Raw genomic sequence first — 23464 nt, forward strand, 5'->3', positions numbered from 1 at the left:
GGGTCATGTTGGAGAGGTCTGACAGAATGTGGTCCACTGGAGAAGGGAATGGCAAACCACTTCAGTATTCTTGCCTTGAGAACCCCATGAACAGTATGAAAAGGCAAAATGAGAGGATACTGAAAGAGGAACTGCCCAGGTCAGTAGGTGCCCAATATGCTACTGGAGATCAGTGGAGAAATAACTCCAGAAAGAATGAAGGGATGGAGCCAAAGCAAAAACAATACGCAGTTGTGGAGGTGACTGATGATAGAAGTAAGGTCCGATGCTATAAAGAGCAATATCGCGTATATATATATATATATATATATATATATATATATATATGTATATATATATATATATATATATAAGTTCTGATGCTGTAAAGAGCAATATCACATAAGAACTTGGAATGTTAGGTCCATAAATGAAGGCAAATAGGAAGTGGTCAAACAGGAGATGGCAAGAGTGAACATCAACATTCTAGGAATCAGCAAACAAAAATGGACTGGAATGGGTAAATTTAATTCAGATGACCATTATATCTACTACTGCGGGCAGGAATCCCTTAGAAGAAATGAAATAGCCATCATGGTCAACAAAAGAGTCTGAAATGCAGTACTTGGATGCAATCTCAAAAATGACAGAATGATCTCTGTTCATTTCCAAGGCAAACCATTCAATATCACAGTAATCCAAGTCTATGCCCCAACCAGTAACCCTGAAGAAGCTGAAGTTGAATGGTTCTATGAAGACCTACAACACCTTTTAGAACTAACACCCAAAAAAGATGTCCTTTTCATTATAGGGGACTGGAATGCAAAAGTAGGAAGTCAAGAAACACCTGGAGTAATGGGCAAATTTGGCCTTGGAGTACGGAATGAAGCAGGTCAAAGACTAATACAGTTTTGGCAAGAAAATGCACTGGTCATAGCAAACACCCTCTTCCAACAACACAAGAGAAGACTCTACAGATGAACATCACTAAATGGTCAACACCTAAATCAGATTGATTATATTCTTTGCTGCCAAAGATGGAGAAGCTCTATACAGTCAGCAAAAACAAGAACGGGAGCTGACTGTGGCTCAGATCATGAGCTCCTTATGGCCAAGTTTAGACTTAAAATGAAGAAAGTAGGGAAAACCACTAGACCATTCAAGTATGACCTATATCAAATCCCTAATGATTATACAGTGGAAGTGAAAAATACATTTAAGGGACTAGACCAGATAGACAGAATGCCTGATGAACTATGGACAGAAGTTTGTGACATTGTACAAGAGACAGGGATCAAGACCATCCCCATGGAAAAGAAATGCAGAAAAGCAAAATGTCTGTCTTGGGAGGCCATACAAATAGCTGTGAAAAGAAGAGAAGTGAAAAGCAAAGGAGAAAAGGAAAGATCTGAATGCAGAGTTCTAAGGAATAGCAAGAAGAGATAAGAAAGCCTTCCTCAGTGATCTATGCAACGAAATAGAGGAAAAAAACAGAATGGGAAAGACTAGAGATCTCTTCAAGAAAATTACAGATACCAAGGGAATATTTCATTTAAAGATGGGCTCGATAAAGGACAGAAATGGTATGGACCTAACAGAAGCAGAAGATACTAAGAAGAGGTGGCAAGAATACAGAGAAGAACTGTATAAAACTAATCTTCATGACCAAGATAACCATGACGGTGTGATCACTCACCTAGAGGCAGACATCCTGGAATGTGAAGTCAAGTGGGCCTTAAAAAGCATCACTACGAACAAAGCTAGGGGAGGTGATGGAATTCCAGTTGAGCTATTTCTAATCTTAAAAGATGATGCTTTGAATGTGCTGCACTCAATATGCCAGCAAATTTGGAAAACTCAGCAGTGGCCACAGGACTGGGAAAGGTCAGTTTTTATTCCAATCCCAAAGAAAGGCAATGCCAAAGAATGGTCAAACTGCCGCACAATTGCGCTCATCTTACACAGTGAAAGTAATACTTAAAATTCAAGCCAGGCTTCAGCAATATGTGAACTGTGAACTTCCAGATGTTCAAGCTGGTTTTAGAAAAGGCAGAGGAACCAGAGATCAAAATGCCAGCATCTGCTGGATCATGGAAAAAGCAAGAGAGTTCCAGAAAAACATCTATTTCTGCTTTATTGACTATGCCAAAGCCTTTGACAGTGTGGATCACTATAAACTGCATAAAATTCTGAAAGAGATTGGAATACTAGACCACCTGACCTGCCTCTTGAGAAATCTGTATGCAGGTCAGGAAACAACAGTTAGAACTGGACATGGAACAACAGACTGAATCCAAATAGGAAAAGGAGTACGTCAAGGCTGTATATTGTCACCCTGCTTATTTAACTTATATGCAGAGTACATCATGAGAAACGCTGGGCTGGAAGAAGCACAAGCTGGAATCAAGATTGCCAGGAGAAATATCAATAACCTCAGATATGCAGATGACACCACCCTTATGGCAGAAAGTGAAGAGGAACTAAAAAGCCTCTTGATGAAAGTGAAAGAGGAGAGTGAAAAAGTTGGCTTAAAGCTCAACATTCAGAAAACGAAGATCATGGCATCTGGTCCCATCACTTCATGGGAAATAGATGGGGAAACAGTGGAAACAGTGTCAGACTTTATTTTTTGGGCTCTAAAATCACTGTAGATGGTGACTGCAGTCATGAAATTAAAAGATGCTTACTCCTTGGAAGAAAGGCTTTTACCAACCTAGATAGCATATTGAAAAGAAGAGACATTACTTTGCCAACAAAGGTCCATTTAGTCAAGGCTATGGTTTTTTCATTAGTCATGTATGGATGTGACTGTTGGACTGTGAAGAAAGCCTAGTGCCAAAGCATTGATGGTTTTGAACTGTGGTTTTGGAAAAGACTCTTGAGAGTCCCTTGGACTGCAAGGAGATACACCCAGTCCATTCTGAAGGAGATCAGCCCTGGGATATCTTTGGAAGGAATGATGCTAAAGCTGAAACTCCAGTACTTTGGCCACCTCATGCGAAGAGTTGACTCATTGGAAAAGACTCTGATGCTGGGAGGGATAGGGGGCAGGAGGAAAAGGGGACAACAGGATGAGATGGCTGGATGGCATCACTGACTCGATGGACGTGAGTTTGAGTCAACTCCGGGAGATGGTGATGGACAGGGAGGCCTGGCATGCTGTGATCATGGGGTTGCAAAGAGTCGGACGTGACTGAGTGACTGAACTGAACTGAAGAGTGCAGTCTTTCAGGCAGAATCCCAGATAGCTCTGAGAGACTGCTCCAAAAAGGCAGTGGGAGGAAGGTCAATATATAAGATTTTGGAGAAGGGTGAGTCCCATACCTTAAGCACTCATTTCACAAAGTTTTCTGCTAGTCATGATGATCTGATGTCACAAATAAAGGATTTTTGCTTTCCTAGATATGAGGAGTTGCAAGGAGTGAGATCATAAAATCTGTTCCTATAAACATCCAACTTTGCATGAAATGTTCCCTTTGTATCCATAATTTTCTTCAAGAGATCTCTAGTCTTCTCATTCTAATATTTTCCTCTATTTCTTTGCATTGTTCATTTAGAGAGGCTTTCTTAGCTCTCATTTCTAGTCTTCGGAACTTTGCACTCAGATGTGTATATCTTTCATGCAAAGATGAACACAATAAAATGACAGAAATGGTATGGACCTAAGAGAGGATGAAGATACTAAGAAAAGATCACAAGAATACACAGAAGAATTGTACAAAAAAGATCTAACTGACCCTGCTAACCACAATAGTGTGATCACTTACCTACAGCCCTACATTCTGGAGTGTGAAGTCAAATGGGCCTTAGGAAGCATCACTCTGAATAAGGCTACTGAAATGATGGAATTCCAGGCAAGGTATTTCACACCCTAAAAGATGATGCTGTTAAAGCTGCACTCAATATGCCAGCAAATATGGAAAACACAGGAGTGGCCACAGTACTGGAAAAGGTCAATTTTCATTCCAATCCCAAAGAAGGACAATGCCAAAGAATATTCAAACTACCATACAATTGCCCTCATTTCACATGGTAGTAAAGTAATGCTCAAAATTCTCCAAGTGAGGCTTCAACAGTAATGTGAACTGAGAATTACCAGATGTTCAAGCTGGATTTCAAAAGGCAGAGGACCAGAGATCAAATTGCTGACATCCACTGGATCACAGAAAAAGTAAGAGAATTCCAGAAAAACCTCTACTTCTGCTTCATTGACTACACTAAAGCCTTTGACTGTGTGGATCACAACAAACTGCGGAAATTTCTTAAAGAGATGGGAATACCATATCACCTTACTTGCCTCCTGAGAAATCTACGCAGGTATGCAGGTCAAGAAGCAACAGTTAGAACCAAACATGGAACAGACTGGTTCCAATTTGGGAAAGGAATAAGTAAAAGCTGTATGTTGTCACCCTGTTTATTTAACTTACATGCAGAGTACATCATAAGAAACACTGGGCTGGATGAAGCACAAGCTGGAATAAAAATTTCTGGGAGAAATATAAATAACCTCAGATATGCAGATGACACCACCCTTATGGCAGAAAATGAAAAGGAACTGAAGATCCTCTTGATGAAAGTGAAAGCGGAGAGTGAAAAAACTGGCTTAAAACTCAGCACTCAAAAACTGAAGATCATAGCAACCAGTCTCATCACTTCATGGCAAATAGAAGGTGAAACAATGGAAACAGTGACAGACTTTATTTTCTTGGGTTCCAAAATCACTGCACATGGTGACTGCTGCCATGAAATTAAAAGACGCTTGTTCCTTGGAAGAAAAGCCATGACCAACCTAGATAGTATATTAAAAAGCAGAGCCAGCACTTTGGCGACAAATGTCCATCTAGTCAAAGTTATGGTTTTTCCAGTGGTCATGTATGGATGTGAGAGTTGGACTGTAAAGAAAGCTGAGCGCAGAAGAATTGATGCTTTTGAACTGTGGTGTTGGAGAAGACTCTTGAGAGTCCCCTGGCCTGCAAGGAGATCCAACCAGTCCATTCTAAAGGAAATCAGTCCTGAATATTCATGGGAAGGACTGATGCTGAAGCTGAAGTACCAATCCTTTGGCCACCTGATGTGAAGAGCCAACTCATTTGAAAAGACCCTGATGCCAGGGAAGATTGAAGACAGAGGATGAGATGATTGGATGGCATCACCGACTCAATGGACTTGAGTTTGAGCAAGCTCTGGGAGATAGTGAAGGACAGGAAATTCTGGCATGCTGCAGTCTATGGAGTTGCAAAAATCAGACATGACCGAGTGACTGAACAACAGGAAAAACACCCAGATCTCTAAAGACCTGTCCCACCACATCCCCTGGAGTGCAGATTGCTCCCTCTACTCCCTCGGAGGGTGTTAAAGGTCACCAGCTGCAACAGCACAAGGTTCAATCTCTGCAGAGGAAGATGACAAATGCCTTTGCTGTTAGTTCAGTTCAGTCGCTCAGTCGTGTCCGACTCTTTGCAACCCCATGAATCGCAGCATGCCAGGCCTCCTTGTCAATCACCAGCTCCTCGAGTTCACTCAGACTCATGTCCATCGAGTCAGTGATGCCATCAGGCCATCTCATCCTCTGTCGTCTCCTTCTCCTCCTGTCTCCCATCCCTCCTAGCATCAGAGTCTTTTCCAATGAGTCAATTCTTCGCATGAGGTGGCCAAAGTACTGGAGTTTCAGCTTTGGCATCATTCCTTCCAAAGAAATCCCAGGGCTGATCTTCAGAATGGACTGGTTGGATCTCCTTGCAGTCCAAGGGACTCTCAAGAGTCTTCTCCAACACCACAGTTCAAACACATCAATTCTTCGGCGCTCAACCTTCTTCACAGTCGAGCTCTCACATCCATACATGACAACCGGAAAAAACATAGTCTTGACTAGATGGACCTTAGTCGGCAAAGTAATGTCTCTGCTTTTGAATATGATATCAGCTGCGAAGTCACTTCAGTCATGTCCGACTCTGTGCGACCCTATAGATGGCAGCCCACCAGGCTCCCCCATCCCTGGGATTCTCCAGGCAAGAATACTGGAGTGGGTTGCCATTTCCTTCTCCAATGCATGAAAGTGAAAAGTGAGAGTGAAGTGAAGTCGCTCAGTCGTGTCCGACTCTTAGCGACCCCATGGATTGCATCCATCCATGGGATTTTCCAGGCAAATGTACTGGATTGTGGTGCCATTGCCTTGTCCGGAATATGCTATCTAGGTTGGTCATAACTTTTCTTCTAAGGAGTAAGCATCTTTTAATTTCATGGCTGCAGTCACCATCTTCAGTGATTTTGGAGCCCCCCAAAAATAAAGTCTGACACTGTTTCCACCGTTTCCTCATCTATTTTCCATGAAGTGATGGGACCAGACGTTATGATCTTCGTTTTCTCAATGTTGACCTTAAAGCCAACTTTTTCACTCTCCTCTTTCACTTTCATCTAGAGGCCTTTTAGTTCCTCTTCACTTTCTGCCATAAGGGTGGTGTCATCTGCATATCTGAGATTATTGATATTTCTCCCTTTATTCCAGCTTGTGCTTCTTCCAGCCCAGCGTTTCTCATGATGTACTCTGCATAGAAGTTAAATAAGCAGGGTGACTTAGTCGCTGGCAATGAAACTGGTAAGTTCAAATTTGTAGCTGACAATCCTTAGCCAATGATTGCTGTAAAGAAGGACATCTATCCCCATTCTAGACTACTAAGAACATATTTCATTTGAAGAATATTACACCCAAAAGAGAGATAGACACAAAATCCTACTCTTTCTTGCTGCCTTGAATTCAGTGGTGCTATGGTTTTGTTGTCATGATCTCTTTTGCCTATAATGCAACAAGAGACAAAGAGCCAATAGGCAAGAATAGAAGAGCAGGAAGGAAATAAACACCACAGATCTTTGATGCTTTCAAAGCATCAAAGAGGTATATGCAGGGTAGGTGGTATCTCCCCTGGAATTGCCTATCTCAAAACATACTATCTAAGTGAAATTATTATACAACTTTAGCGATTAAGTCTTTTTAATTCAAGTGGTTTATTACCTGCAAAGATCCTAACCAACACAAACATAGATAAAGCCATCATTACTAACATACATGTCATTGTATATTTTAGTGCTGGAAAGAAACTTTCTTCATCAAATTTAAATGTAGACTTTATTTAATTAATTGTCTTTTTTTATTTATGTTTTTATGGTTCTTATCTCAATAATTTTTTTTCAATTTTTTTCAACAGGCTTCTAATTCATGAATTTAAAAATATTTCAATCATGTAACACTAATTTTGATGGTGTATCTTCAAAAATACAAAGGCAATACAATAACTAATTAAAGAATTAACCAAATGCTTTTTTCAAACAAGATATAATTGATACATAACATCATATTAGTTTCAGGTATATTGATTTCAATATAATGAATCTATATTTGTACAAATTGTGAAAAGATCAGCGAATATTTCTAGTTAACTTCCACCATCACGCATAGTTACACATTTTATTCTCATGTGATGAAAACTTCTAAGATCTACTCTCATAGCAATTTTCAAACATACAGTGCAAAGTTATTATTTGCTTATTATCCCTCTCCTTCCAAGGTAATGTAAGTTCTCAAAGGACAGGCATTTGAATGACACTTGCCTTTCCTCCAGTTTCTAGAACAATGCCTGGTGCATATTAGATAAAAACTAATTGTTGAATGAATAAGTGAATTTGACCCTTTCAGAATTGTAGTACATTAATTATATTATATACCTTTTTATCTAGAGACTTCTAATCTGACAGATAATGATAAAATACATTTGCATAGTAGAGTATATAATTAATCTTGTCAAAATGTTTATAAAAAATAGATCAACAGATCAATCTGATGTCTATAGTACTTTTCATGAGGTTTAGTGATTACATGGCATTTTAAAGTACTCCTAGGAAGAGGCACAATATATTTAAAGTGATGAAAGGGAAATACCTACAACTAAGAATACTCTACTCACCTAGGCTCTTTTTCAGACTCACTGCAGCATTATTTACAATAGCTAAGACGTGGACGCAACCTGAATGTCCATCGACCATGGAATGGATAAAGAGGATGTGGTGCATATATGCAGTGGAATATGACAGCCATAGAAAAGAACAAGATCATGCCATTTGCAGCAAAAAGGATGCAAGCAGAGATTATCACTCTTAGTGAAGTCAGGGAAAAAACAAATATCACCACTCACTTGTGGAATTCTAATTTAAAAAAAAAATGGTACAAACTAACTTATTCACAAAACAGAAACCAACATAAATACAGATATCAAAAGCAAATTTAGGTTACCAAAGGGGAAATATGTGGAAAGGAGGGATAAATCAGGAGCTTGGGATGAACATATACACACTACCATATATATGATAGATAACCAACAACAGCTTACTATAGAACACAGGGAACTCTGCTCAATACTCTGTGAGAACCTATATGAAAAAAGAATCTTAAAAAAATGAATATATATGTATAACTGAATCACTGTGCTGTACAACTGAAACTAATACAACTTTTTAATCAACTATACTCCAAAAAAGTCAAAATTAAAAAAAAAATAAAGCACTCCCAGGAGGTATTATCACAGGAAACAATATGAATTTATCTTTCCTAAAAGTGTAAATTCCACTTGGCTTCTTCATTTCAAAAGCAATCAAAATGAAACAGGAACAACTACTTTATAATTCTGTGCCAAAGATAATATTTGACTTACACATTAAGCACTGGAATCATTATTACTTCATATGAAAGCATTTAGCTATTTGTACTTATTCAGTTCATTGCATACATCTTCCCAAATTTAAAAAGTATGGGATTTGTATTTGTGTACTTTGTGAAAAGAAGTCTCAATGGGAAAATGAGAAATTGAACTTTAATTCTATAGTTCAATGATCATACTTGAATGGAAACTTTTATGATAAAGTTTCGTAAAACACAATTTCGAGCATAAAAATAGGAAAATAGTGGGTTACTTGTATTCAAGCAATCTCTTCTTATCTATGTTTTTGTTAAAAATAAAATGTTAAACTGAGATAACCATCAAAATCATGTTTCTAGAAGATTATGAAACTTCTTAAGGATATTATGTTTAATTTCTTAAAAGCAAGAGGATTTTGACCTATCTCATCTGAACCCAACAGTTTCATGACCTTAAGTTTATTAGAACAACTGCTTGCTCACCTGTAAAATATGTTTGGTAAAATATCAATTTTTTGGAGTGCATTACCTGGTGGCCCAGATGGTAAAGAATCTGCCTACAATACAGGGGACATGGGTTTGATCCCTGTGTTGGGAAGATCCTCTGGAGAAGGGAATAGCTACCCACTCCAGTATTCTCGTCTGGAAAATTCATTAGACAAAGGAGCCTGGTAGGATACTTCCAATGGGGTCACAAAGAATCGTACACAACTGAGAGATTAACACATTCACTTTCATGTGAGTATCAAGTAAGATAAATGTTATACATTTAAACTGAGAGCTGAAAGATAAAAAGAAGTATCCAAATGAAACATAACGGAAAAAAAAATATATATATACTTTAGTTAAAGAATATAGCCAATAGGAAAAAGCAGAGGTAGAAAGAACAATCACGTATTTGAAAAGCAAAACAAAGTGATCAGTGCACACAAAGGAGTGCTCTTATTTGTGGTTCCATGTTCCGAGGTTGGGCTTCCTTGGTGCTTTGATGGTAAAGAAATCTGCCTGCAATTCCCAGGAGAGACTCAGGTTCAATTTCTGTTACCTTTGGTCACCTTCAGTCCCTAGCTATCTAATGAAAAATTCGTAAGTTTTTAATTGCATATATTCAGAGTAGTTTGATGTAGTCTTCTGCTGTCTTGTGTCTTGTTTTGTCACCCCCACCCCGCCCCACCTGCAGGACTGTGACTCATCCATTTGTCCAGCAGACACCACCTACTGGTCAGTTAGTGGCTGACTCAGTTGTCAGGTCACCTCTCAGAATATGGCAGTGCTTATGTTCAAGTAACACTGTTTATTTTTGATAATGTCCCCAAAGCACAGGAATTGTGATGCTGGTGATTCAGAAAGGCCAAAGCAAAGTGAGGAACTGCTTCCTTTAAGTGAAAAGGTAAATATTTTGCTACTTTGGAAAAACAGCAAATATATGCTGAAGTTGTTAAGACTTAGGATAAGAATAAATCTATCCCTGAAATGGTGGAACAGGAAAAAAGGAAGTTTGCTCTAGTTTTGTTGTTATACCTCAAACTGTGAAAGTTATAGCCACAGTGCGTGAAAAGTGCTTAGTTAAGATGGAAAGGGGATTCCAGGCCCACCTTTGAGATGCTGTGGGCTTGGTTTCAGACTACCACAAAAAAGTAAATATCATAGTAAAGCGAGTCATATGAATTTTTCGGTTTTCCAGTGCACATAAAAATCATGTTTATTCTATACTATAGTCATCTAGAGCCAGACATCCTGGAATGTGAAGTCAAGTGGGCCTTAGAAAGCATCACTATGAACAAAGCTAGTGGAGGTGATGGCATTCCAGTTGAGCTATTTAAAATCCTGAAAGATGATGCTGTGAAAGTGCTGCACTCAATATGCCAGCAAATTTGGAAAACTCAGCAGTGGCCACAGGACTGGAAAAGGTCAGTTTTCATTCCAATCCCAAAAAAGGCAATGCCAAAGAATTGCTCAAACTACTGCACAGTTGCACCCATCTCACACACTAGTAAAAAAATGTTCAAAATTCTCCAAGCCAGGCTGCAGCAATACGTGAACTGTGAACTTCCTGATGTTCACAGTTCAGTGAGTCAAAGAGTAGACTCATTGGAAAAGACTCTGATGTTGAGAGGGATTGAGGGTAGGAGGAGAAGGGGATGACAGAGGATGAGATGGCTGGATGGCATCACTCACTCAATGGACGTGAGTCTGAGTGAACTCCGGGAGTTGGTGATGGACAGGGAGGCCTGGCGTGCTGTGATTCATGGGGTCGGAAAGAGTCGGACACGACTGAGCGTCTGAACTGAACTGAACTGAACTGATGGTCTATTAAGTGAAAAATTGCATTATGTCTAAAATGACAATGTATGTAACTTAATTGGAAACTACTTTTTTTTTGTTAAAAAATTCTAGGCATTATCTGAGCTTTCAGCAAGTCATAGCAGTGACATCAAATATCACAGATCACCATAACAAATAATACTGAAAAGTTCAAAATATGGCAAAAACTATCATCTGTGACCCAAATATGAGAAGTGAACAAAAATTGTTGGGAAAATGGCATCAGTAAACTTACTTGATGTAGGGTTACCACAAACTTTCACTTTGTTAAAAAAAAAGAAAGCAATGTCTGCAGAGCTCAGTAAAACAAGCTATGTCTATAAATGTGTACAATAAGATATTCGAGAAAGACAGGATATATGCATATAACTTTTATTAGAGTATATTGTTATAATTGTTTTATTTCACTATTAGTTGTTGTTGTCAATCTCTTACTGTTCTAAGTTTATAAATTTAGTTTCATTATAGGTATGTATGTATAAGAAAAAATATAGTATTTATAGGGTTCAGTATTATCTGAGGTTTCAGGCATCCACTGGTGGGTAGAACTTATCCCCTGGGACAAGGGAGTACCAGTGTAAAGTTCAGTGTTAGGAAAGCAAGTGGAAATGTCAGCAGAACTTAGTTTATGAAGGAACTTGATTTTCATCCTAAATGAGCTTTGTCTTACTACAGAGAAAAAGCCGTCTTTATTTTCCTTTTAAAAGAAAAAGCTATTTCCACAAGTGTCCTTTTCAAAAATTCAAATGATTATATGCAGTCTAGTCTAGAAAATACTAACCTAGGTTGAAGGAGAGAAGAGTTGGGCTGCAATTGAGATATTAGAGAGCAATCATAGTTGGCAGCGAAGACCTATCTTGTATCCACTAACAACAACATGCACATACATACACACACACGGAAGCTTTGCAAGTCTATGAATATGAATACTGACTAGGAGAAAGAGAGCTAAGGCACTCATACACACAGATGCCATGCTTTTAATTGGAGTTCAAAAGGTAAGGCTGAGAATTAGGTTTACAAAATTAGCACAGTTTAAAATTGGATCATTCTCTTATCCTACTGAAAAATAAAAACTTCTATATTAATAATATAACCCAAACTTTTCATATATATGTAAAAAAGTACATGCTACATATTCATATAAAAAGTTTTACATTAATATCCTGGAATACAATTTTGACTCATATGTTTGTGCTTAGTTGCTTCAGTCATGTCTGACTCTGTGACCCCATGGAAGGGGGCCCACCAGGCTCCTCTGTTCATGGGATTCTCCAGGCAAAAATACTGGAGTGGGTTGCCATGCCCTTTCCAGAGGAATTATTTGCTACTGTCATGATTTTTTTAATTTAAAAAGGCATTAAGTTGGGTACTGTCCCTGTAAGGGATATTATTGAATTAAAAATGATTTTTCATGCAAAAATGGTTAGTTCATCTCATGATTCAATCATGAGTCATTCTAAATGAGCAAAAACATTTTACTTTGATATTGAGCAGAATTATAATATATGTGCTTCCTTTTTTCAACAAATTAAAATTATATTTCAGAAAATTAAAGAGATATGTAACATGAGTCATGAATTAATAAAATCAGTGATTTTCCTACTTATGAGCAATCAGTGAAACCAGAAGCTTTCTTTACCGAAAGCATGTTGTTGTGCAGTCAATAAGTTGTGTCTGACTCTGTAACCCCATAAACTGCAGCAAGCCAAGCTTCCCTGTTCTTCATCATGTACCGAAGGTTGCTCAAACTCATGTCCACTGAATCGGTGATGCCATCCAGCCATCTGATCTGTCACCCCCTTCTTCTCCTGCCCTTAACCTTTCCCAGCATCAGGATCTTTTCCAAAGAGTTGTCTCTTAGCATTAGGTGGCTAAATTATTGGAGCTTCAGCATCAGTCCTTTCAATGAATATTCATGGCTGATTTCCTTTGGGATTGAGTGGTTTGGTCTCCTTGCTGTCCAAGGGACTCTCAAGAGTCTTCTCCAGCACCATAATTCAAATACATCAGTTCTTCATTGCTCAGCCTTCTACATGGTCCAACTCTTACATCTGTACATGACTACTGGAAAACCCATCACTTTGACTATGCGGATATTTGTAGCAGTGAAAAATAAAATGACTTCTGGTATAGTTGGGTGCCACCATCTTGATTTATGCTAGGATATCAGTAGTTTTACATACCGTTGTCTTGAAACAACAAGCAAAGTGTCAAAATAGTAATAATAATAATACTGTCTCATACTATTTTTTTTGTAGTTTTGACTTCATGCAGCTACTAAAAGAACCTCAGAGAATCACTGTAAAATATATCTTGGGAATCTGTGTTAGGTAACTGAATTCTCTTAATGCAATTCCTAAGCGCAAAAATTCATTTTTACTTATTTTCAAATTTCTCCTTGTTTTTTGCTGAAAAGATACATTAAACTCTTATCGGTCTCTTAGTGAAAGTTTTTACCAAGAACCGTAAACATTTTATTTCCTCTCTTAAACTTAAGAAATTTCCTGGGCAGCTTGACAGTCTTAGATATCTTGAGGGACAATGACACATCTTCCCCCAAAGTTGGCTTCCTGAGAAGACTTGTTCAGATAGCACACTAGTGTCAGGGATGTCTTCTTTTGTTCTTCCTGTTCTTTTATTTTGGTTTTATTTTTTTCTCTCCTAGAAAATCACTCAGTATCACTAAATGGTGGTGGTACATTCTGTAGAAGGATTTTAATGAGCATGAAATATGCATCTTTCCTGGCACAAAAAGCAAACAGCAAATTTAGATTTCAAGAACCATTCTAGACAGATATATTAATTTGGTCTACTTGTGACATAGGGATAAGAGCAGAAAGCTTTGTAAGCCATTTATTACTACAGTGAACTGTAGTTGGCTGTAGGGGTTTAAGCTCAGACCATAGCAATATAGACAGCAAGAAGAATTCTCAAACAATATTCATATATGATGGTATAGTACTTAATTTTTTTTTCAAAAAACTACATATTTCTCACTTCTTTGAAACTAGGAAAAATAATAATAGCTAGAACTGCATATTCCCTTTATTTCTCTGTTTACATGGTAGGACTTCTAACTCTCTCTAGATTATACTCCTTCCCCAGGACTGCCAATATTACTTGTTGGTGGAGTGGTGGGTGTAGTTGGGGGAGTGAAGTTGTCTTTTATTTAGAGATATTTTGAAACTATTTTTTCAAAGACAATATTTCTTGTCTCTATGGTCACCGAAGTCTCAGTTCCATTATCTCTGCAGCCAGCCAGTGACTTGACAGATTTCCTTGAAAATTTTAATCTTGTAAGAAAATAAAGGAAAAATAGGTGTTGTGTCTCTTTAGGTTCACTCCACAGATGCAACCTTGGAAATTACTTCAGCCTCAAGAGGCAAAAGCAAAGATGGCCTTCTTCCATACTGATCCTTCAGTAAACCAGCAGGCAAGCCAAAATCCTCCCTTCCCACACCAGGCTTTGGAGGATAAGGTTCTTACTGCCTAACTCTCACCAGGAATCCACACCAGGAATTCAGCCCTCCATTACTACAGCTGCCAAAGGGTTGGAAGAAGGGAGATGATGGTCTCTAGGAAAAGGCCAAAATCCACCAAAATTTACCACCCTTTCCTGATAATGCTGTCAGTGTTCAATTATACTTCAGAGTTCTGTAATGTTTGCTTCTCATGGCTCTTGACAGCTCACATTTTTTTCATTGCTGGAGTTGATTCCTGGAACTTTCTACTTGGCAATCTTCCATGAGGGAACTCTCATAAAGCAAGCATATATTTCACTGACATACCTAACCTCTTTTATCAGTTCACTTTAGTTTCCTTTATTAGTTCTTTCTACAGGTAAAGAATCTGTCTTCAATGCATTAGACACAGGAGACCAAAGTTCAGTTCCTGGGTCGAGAAGATCCCCTGGAGGAGGGCATGGCAACTCACTCCAGTATTCTTGCCTGAAGAATCCCACGGACAGATGAGCCTGGTAGGCTATAATCCATAGGGTTACAAAGACTTGGACATGACTGAAGCGACTGAGCACTCATAGGTAAGTCAAGGAATATCTGGTTTTTACTCACAGCATTTAGTTCTATTATTTAACTAATTACATATTTAAAATTTTCACTACTGAAAAAAATCACACTTTTATTCTTATGTTTTACTTCTTGATTTTTTCATAAATTCTACATGATTCTTCCAGCTTTATAAGATATAATTGACATATAACATTATGTGACTTTAAGGTGTATATAATGACTTGATACATTTAATATTGCAAAATGAATACCTACATAGGGTTTGTTAACACTTCCATTACCTCACATAATTACAAATTTGTGTGTGGTGAAATCTTTAAAACCTGCTCTCAAAAACTCTCAAGAATATAATAGTGTATTGTTAATCATAGTCACTGCCATGGATTTGGTCCCCAGAACTTACTCATCTTATACTCTTTGACCAACGTTTCCCCATTTCCCAAATCTCCAGCCCCTGAAAAACACCACTGGACTCCCTGTTTCTCTGTGTTCAGCTTTTTGAGATTCCTCATATAAGTAATCTAACACAGTAATTATCTTTCTCTGTCTGGCTTACTTTATTTACCATAATGCTTTCAAGTTCTATCCATGTTGTCATAAATGGTACTAGGTCCTTCTTTCCATGCTGATTAGTATCCCATTGTCATATAACCCACCTGTTTTTATGCATTAATTCCTCAAAGAACACTTAGGTTGTATCCATATCTTGGCTATAATGATGCTGCCAAGAATATGAGCTTAGGTATCTCTTCATGATCTTGATTTCATTTTCTTTGGATTTAAAATCAGAAATGGGACTGATTTCACTGAATTATCTTTATGTATTGTCTTGTAGTTCAATTGAGTTAAAAGAGCAATTTAGAATTCTTTATTAAGTAAATTGTAGCACTTCATGTCTTTGAGGTAGGATACTGGAAAATTTTGCTGGTGTCATGTTTGCTTGATTTTGCCTGCTCTTGAAGTTTGGGGTTTCTGTTTTTGCATTTGTAATAGCAGTCACCTCCTGCAGTCTCTACTGTCTGACTTCAGGAGAGAAATATCTTCCATTTGTCTGCTAAGGATTCTAATGCTTTCTCAGATCTTCTATGGATAGGCCTGCTCCACACATTTGCTTTCTCTTGTCGTAAAATTCTTATGCGTATATCTTCTCACCATCCTACAATTCAGCAAGTTGGGTGCCAACAGCCTCCACTTTGTTTTGCCAAGAGCAGTAATAAATGTTCAAGTTTGTGATCTTTCTCTGGTCTACAGACTCAGGCTGGCTTTCTGCACATGCTCACTAGCCATCCGCCAAGGTTTGCTCTTAGCACCATTGTGAGTGCACACAGGGAGCTACCTGGCCATGGGGCATGAGAGACTGTAGCAGAGGCACACACAGTGCTGGGGGCTCCCATCGTGCAGTTAGGGATCTACAGGTGAGCTACCCCAGAAGCTCATATGTGGGCCTCCTGATAGAGTCCTCGATGCAGATAAGCAGGATCCACATGCCACTGTCACCTTGCTTTGCACGTTTTGCCCACTGTTCTCCCTGCTGCTCACCCCCCTGTAATCATGTACTCCTGACTCAGAACTCTGGATAGGGTGAAAGAAAAACAGGTGACTGCCACTGTGCCCTGCCTAGCTAGAGAAGTTGTTGGTCACTCACTCACATACTCTCAGTTTCCTCCATAGAAAAAACCAACAGGCCAAAGAGAGCTCTTTTGAGCTGTTTTGTTTTGGGAGTTATAAGACATAGGTAAATTTAAGCTGTTCTTACACACTCCAATAAGTCTAATTTCATATATATATATGTATATTTTTTATATTTTTTGTCCAAATTTGTGCTAGAATTGTCCACTGGACTCCCGGACTATCACAAAGGCTCTCTCATCCTGAGTGATGGCATTAAGTCAGTGGTTTCCAGGGCTTCCTGGACTGTAGCTGAGAGGGGCTGAAACCAGTTCATGGGTCACTTCAGAGTCCAAAGCCAGAAGCATTTCAGGGCCCAGAGCCAGGGTCCAAAGCTTCCCCATGCATTATTTTATGCATGGAGGGGCAAAACTCCTCTGGGTCCCTTGGCATATGGTGCTGGATCCATACAACTCCCTCAAAAGGACTTTCTTAATTTTTTTAAATTTTATTTATTGTTGGTTGCACGATGTCTTTGTTGCTGCATGTGGGCTTTCTCTAGTTGTGGTGAGTGGGAGTTACTCTCTAGATGCAGTGCATGGGTTTCTCACTGGGGTGGTTTCTCTTGTCGCATAGCATGGGCTCTAGGTGTGTGGGCTTCAGTAATTGTGATGCATGGTCTTTGTTGCCCTGAGGTATGTGGGATCTTCCCAGACCAGGGATTGAACCCATGTCTCCTGAACTGGCTAATCCATGGTTAACCCATGTCTTAACCACGGCTTAACCATTGGTTAACTCATGTCTTAACCACTAGACCACCAGGGAAGTTCTCAAAGGCACGTTTGACTGTGGATGGATGCTAAAGTGATGTCAGGGGAGAGATATGGGCAAGGGATGTTTTATTCACCCATCATCCTGACATCACTCCCTAATCTTACTGTTTCATGAATTTTGGGGGCCAGTTTTATTAGTAGCAAGAAAGAAAAAAAACAAAAACAACAACAACAACAAAAAAAGCAGAATTCCGTATCTTAATTCTTAGAAAATTTTGAATAAAATAATTATCTATTTGTAGTGATTATAATCTATGACTGTATTACCAATTATCTTTGTCCTTGACTTGCAAGCTTGCTGTAAGAACTGATGAATTAGTAATTTAAAGGAATAATTTAAAATTTAAGTATGTGAGCACTAATTATTATTTTGCACTTGTATGAAACAAATTCATGGAAAAAGAATCAGACAAAACTACTTCATTTATAAAGACTTTTCCAAAAATATATAATTAAGAAAATAAACATTATCTCTTATAACTGTCTTCAGGAAAAAATTATAATCCAGTGAAATGTTGAATCACACAAAATGATGAATTATTGCTTTTGTCACAAAAGCTGGAATTACATGATAAAAGACCACATAGCAAAGTTGAACAGTTAAGTGCACAAAGAAAAAAGGTTGCAAAAATCAATTGTGTTATAGATTGCAGTCATCAGCTGTATACTCCTTTCTTCAACTGTTTTAAAGTTAGTAGCACATTCATTGCAAATTGCATCAGATTTGACCTTGCTTTTGAAGCTGACAGCATTAGCACTTGAATTTCTAGTGGAAAGGAAATGTAAAAGAATAGAAATGTTCCCTCTATGGGAGTCTTTTTAGCTCTCTAGAACTATGCTACTATAATTTTAAAAGCAAACAAGTTAATATTTTTTTCCTTTCTGTTAGTTTTATTTTCCAGATTTATTCCTTTCTCATTAAAGTCAACAAAACATACATTTTGATGTAATCTTATAAACATAAAAATTACTAATTTTGCAAAGATTTCTGGCTAGTAATACGTTGTAATTGGAGAAGGAAATGGCAACTCACTCCAGTATTCTTGCCTGGAGAATCCCATGGACAGAAGAACCCAGCAGACCATAGTAGTTAGGGTCGCAAAGAGTCAGACATGACTGAGTGACTAACACACACAATCTGTGTAAAACAGACCTGTGTAAAACAATCTGGTAGAGATCCTTAGGTTATAGCTATGCGCCTTCGAAAATAGTTTATTCAACATACATAAACTAAGATTTATTTCAAGTTGAATAATAAAATGAATAACAAAACATTATATTTGTCCTAATTTCACCTTAAATTCAAAACAGAAGCATAGATGCTAATGCTGTAAGCCAAGGAGTATATATATGCTATACTGGCTTTTTTTTTTTTTCCCCCATTATATTTGTAAAGTAGCCTGCTGCTGCTGCTGCTGCTGCTGCTAAGTTGCTTAAGACATGTCCGACTCTGTGTGACCCCATAGACAGAAGCCCACCATACTCCCCCGTCCCTGGGATTCTCCAGGCAAGAACACTGGAGTGGGTTACCATTTCCTTCTCCAAAGCAAGACAGCGAAAAGTGAAAGTGAAGTCACTCAGTCGTGTCCGACTCTTAGCGACTCCATGGACTGCAGCCTACCAGGCTCCTCCATCCATGGATTTTCCAGTCAAGAGTACTGGAGTGGGGTGCCATTGCCCATCCAAATCCAAATAGAGATTTTGAGAACGTTAAAATATAATATAGACTTCAAGAGTCTCTTGTTCTAATACATTGAAGAATTAGACTTTATGTAAATGTCATGCCCACTTTGTTATTGAAATAAGCTTGCCATACTGTCATACTTTATTTTGTAAAAGTTTTACTACCACAGTTCTCTGAAATCATTTAAGTTAACCATAAGAACTGTGTTCTTGGTTTAGAAAAGCAAAGAACAGCTATTGTCCCTAACCCAGGGAATTGAAATATAGCTACTATTAGAGGAAAAATTGCTATCACTAATTAATGGATAAAAATACATATAAGAAAAATACCTAAATATTACCTGCAGCATAATTATTCAACTTCATGTCTTCAGTGGCCTTAAAATAATTTCAAAATTGCATTGGGAATGAATTATGAGTATTGATAAAATGAAATGCAACAGTTATGTATAGCATTATACTCTCTGTATCTAAAAACATTAAGAAAGGAAAACATTGTTGGATAAACACAAGATTAAGACAGCACATTATTTCAAAGGTAATCACATGAATAATGAATATTATTGACTCACTTGTGTTCCTCTTTCTAGATTAATTATATTCACACAAAGATGACTATAAATATATTTTATCAAAAACATTACTACAAAGTTATAACATTAAAATTGCACTCTAGTGTTATTCACAAATAAACACTCACTAGTTCTGTTCTATATGCTATACTGTGAAAGTTTTTATGAAGCCGAAGAGAAATATAATTCCTAGTCACAAATCAAAAAAAGATCACAATGTAGACTCAGCAATTAGAAATGAATGAAAAGTCTTAGGGTAAATAAATATAATGTATGTTACTGTCATAAAGTTTGACTTTGGTATACACACACTTACTAAAAAACTTAATATATTTTATCTTCCATCAGTTCAGTTCAGTTCAGTCACTCACTCATGTCTGACTCTTTGCGACCCCATGGACTGCAGCATCCCAGGCCTCCCTGTCCGTCACCAACTCCTGAGGTTTACTCAAACTCATGTCCATTGAGTCGGTGATGCCATCCAACCATGTCATCCTCTGTCATCCCCTTCTCCTCCCGCCTTCAATCTTTCCCAGCATCAGGGTCTTTGCCAAGTTCTTAACATCAGGTGGCCAAGGTATTGGAGTTTCAGCTTCAGCATCAGTCCTTCCAAAGAATATTCAGGACTGATTTCCTTTAGGATTGACTTGTTGGATGTCCTTGCTGTCCAAGGGATTCTCAAGAATCTTCTCCAATACCACAGTTCAAAAGCATCAATTATTTGGCACTCAACTTTCTTTATAATCCAACTCTCACATATTTATTTTCCATAAATAACTTTAATTTACTAATTTATAGAAGGAAAAATAAAACTGAAGGTACTAGAACTTCTAGTTCTGGTTGAAATATTACAAGGCACTGTAGCTTCAATCTCACTAAAAACAAAACGCTTGATTAGCTACAAAATTACATTTGAAAAAAAAAATCCACCAAAAGATGAGAATGCAAAAAAACATAAAAGTAAATTCTAGCAAGACACAAGCCCATCGTCTGGAAAAGACTCATCTCTGGTAGTGTAGAAATAAAAAGACAAAACTATATGAATGACCATAAAGAGAAACTAGAAAAAGTTTAGTGAACCCTTCATGGCAATATGAGACCTACAGGCCTTCAACAAGTACACGGGATGGTAATGCAGAAGGCTGAGATCAGAAAGGAGATTTGACGAAAGAGCTCCCTGAAGCATTTAGTGCCTTGCTTAACCCAGTCTGGAAACAGCGTAATATGAGATGACTGAGAGTTGGGACATTCCAGAAATTCACTGAGTACACTACAGCTCCATTCTGAAGTCTAGAGGGGACCACAAGAAAGCAAGATCTTATAGAGTGAGTATAACTAGGGTTTGGATTTGAGGGTAAAGAAAATTTCCTGGTGCTAAAAACAGCTGAAAGATAGGCTATAAAACAGAAAGAATATGCAAATGTTTCAGAAGGATGTGTATTGACTATAAAAGTCTACAATGCTGTGGATTTCTCTGCAGGGGGAGTCTTGATTCCACACTCAAAACATTTGAAGCCAGTGATGCACTGAAAATAGCTAAAGAGACAACAAACTCCACAAATTAAGTTAAATCTTTAACTTTATTAAAGATTATATTGACTCAATTCCTCACACAGTTTGCTTGAGAGAAGAAAAACAGCCTACTTTGGAAAATATTTGCAAACAAAGCAACTGACAAGAGCTTAATTTCCAAAATATAGAAACAGCTTATACAACTCAATAACAACAGTAATGACAAAAACCCAATTGAAAAATGGGAAGAAGACCTAAATAGACATTTTTTTCAAATAAGACATACAGATGGCCAATAGGCACAGGAAAAGATGCTTAACATTGCTAATTATTAGAGAAATGCCAATCAAAACTACAATGATTTACCATCTCACACCAGTCAGAATGACTATAATTAAAATCCCTATAAATAATAAATGCTGGAGAGGGTGTGGAGAAAAGACACTGCCAACACTATTGGTAGGAATATAAGTTCATGCAGCCACTGGGGAAAGCAGTATGGAGGTTTCTCAAAAAAATATAAATAGAATGACTTTATGATCTAGAAAGCTCACTCCTGGGCATCTATTCAGACAAAACTATAATTCAAAAAGGTACAGGTACCCATACATTCATCATAATTCAAAATTGCCAAGACGTGGAAGAAACTTAAATATCCACCAGAGATGAATGGATAAAAAGACATGGTACATATACACAATGGAATACTATTCAGCTATAAAAAATTGAAATAATGCCATTTTCAGCAACATGAATGCAACTAAAGATTACCATGCTAAATGAAGTCATAAAGAGAAAGACAAATACCATTGCTATCACTCATATGTGGAGTCTAATATGTGACAGAAATGAACCTATTTGTGAAACAGAAATGGAATCATAGACACAGAGAACAGACAAGTAGTTGCCCAGAAGGAGAGATGCAGTGGGAGTTGGGCCTAGCAGAGGTAAGCTTTTATATATAGGATGGATAAAGCACAAGGTCCTACTGTATAACACAGAGGACTATATTCAATGTCCTGTGATAAATCATAATGGAAAAGAATGTTAAAAAAGAGTAGAGATATAGATATAAATATGCATATATATTTAGCTGTTCACTACTCAGTCACAGTCAACTCTTTATGACCCCAGGGACAGCAGCATGCCAGGCTTCCCTGTCCTTCACCAACTCTAGAAGCTTGTTCAAACTTATGTCCATTGAGTTGGTGATGACATCCAATCATTTTGTCTTCTGTCATCCCCTTCTCCCCCTGTCTTCAATCTTTCACAGTATCAGAGTCTTTTCTAATGAGTCAGCTCTTTGCATCAGGTTGTCAAAATACTGGCGCTTCAGCTTCAGTATCAGTACTTCCCATGAATATTCAGGACTCATTTTCTTTAGGATTGATTCTTTGATCTCCCTGAAGTTCAAGGGACTCTCAAGGGTCCTCTCCAATACCACAGTTTAAAAGCATCAATTCCTCAGCACTCAGCCTTCTCTAACTCTCACATCCATACATGACTACTGGAAAACACAGAGCTTTGACCACATGGACCTCTGTCAGCAAAGTGAAGTCTCTGCTTTTTAGTATGCTGTCTAGTTTTGTCATAGCTTTTCTTCCAACAAGCAAGAATCTTTTAATTTCATGGCTGCAGTCACCATCTGCAGTAATTTTGGAGCCCAAGAAAATAAAAACTGCCAGTATTTCCATTTTCCCCCCATCTATTTGCCATGAAGTGATGGGACTGGATGCCATGATCTTAGTTTTATGAATGCTGAGTTTTAAACCAGCTTTTTCACCCTCCTCTTTCACCTTCAACAAGAGGCTGTTTAGTTCCTCTTCACTTTCTGCCATAAGGGTGAAGTCATCTGCATATCTGAGGTTATTGATATTTCTCTCAGCTTGATTCCAGCTTGTGATTCCTCCAGCCCAGAATTTTGCATGATGTACTCTGTGTATAAGTTAAATAAGCAGGGTGACAATATACAGCCTTGATGTACTCCTTTCCCAATTTGGAACCAGTCCATTGTTTCATGTCTGGTTCTATTTCTTCTTGACCTACATACAGGTTTCTCAAAGGTAGGTAAGGTAGTCTGGAACTGTCATCTCTTTCAGAATTTTCCACAGTTTGTTGTGATGCACACAGTCAAAGTCTTTTGCGATAGATGGTTTTTTGAATTCTCTTGCTTTTTCTATGATCCAGTGGATGTTGGCAATTTGATCTCTGGTTCCTCTGTCTTTTCTAAACTCA

This window comes from Capra hircus, chromosome 12, assembly GCF_001704415.2.
Source record: "Capra hircus breed San Clemente chromosome 12, ASM170441v1, whole genome shotgun sequence".
Classification (NCBI taxonomy): Eukaryota; Metazoa; Chordata; class Mammalia; order Artiodactyla; family Bovidae; genus Capra; species Capra hircus.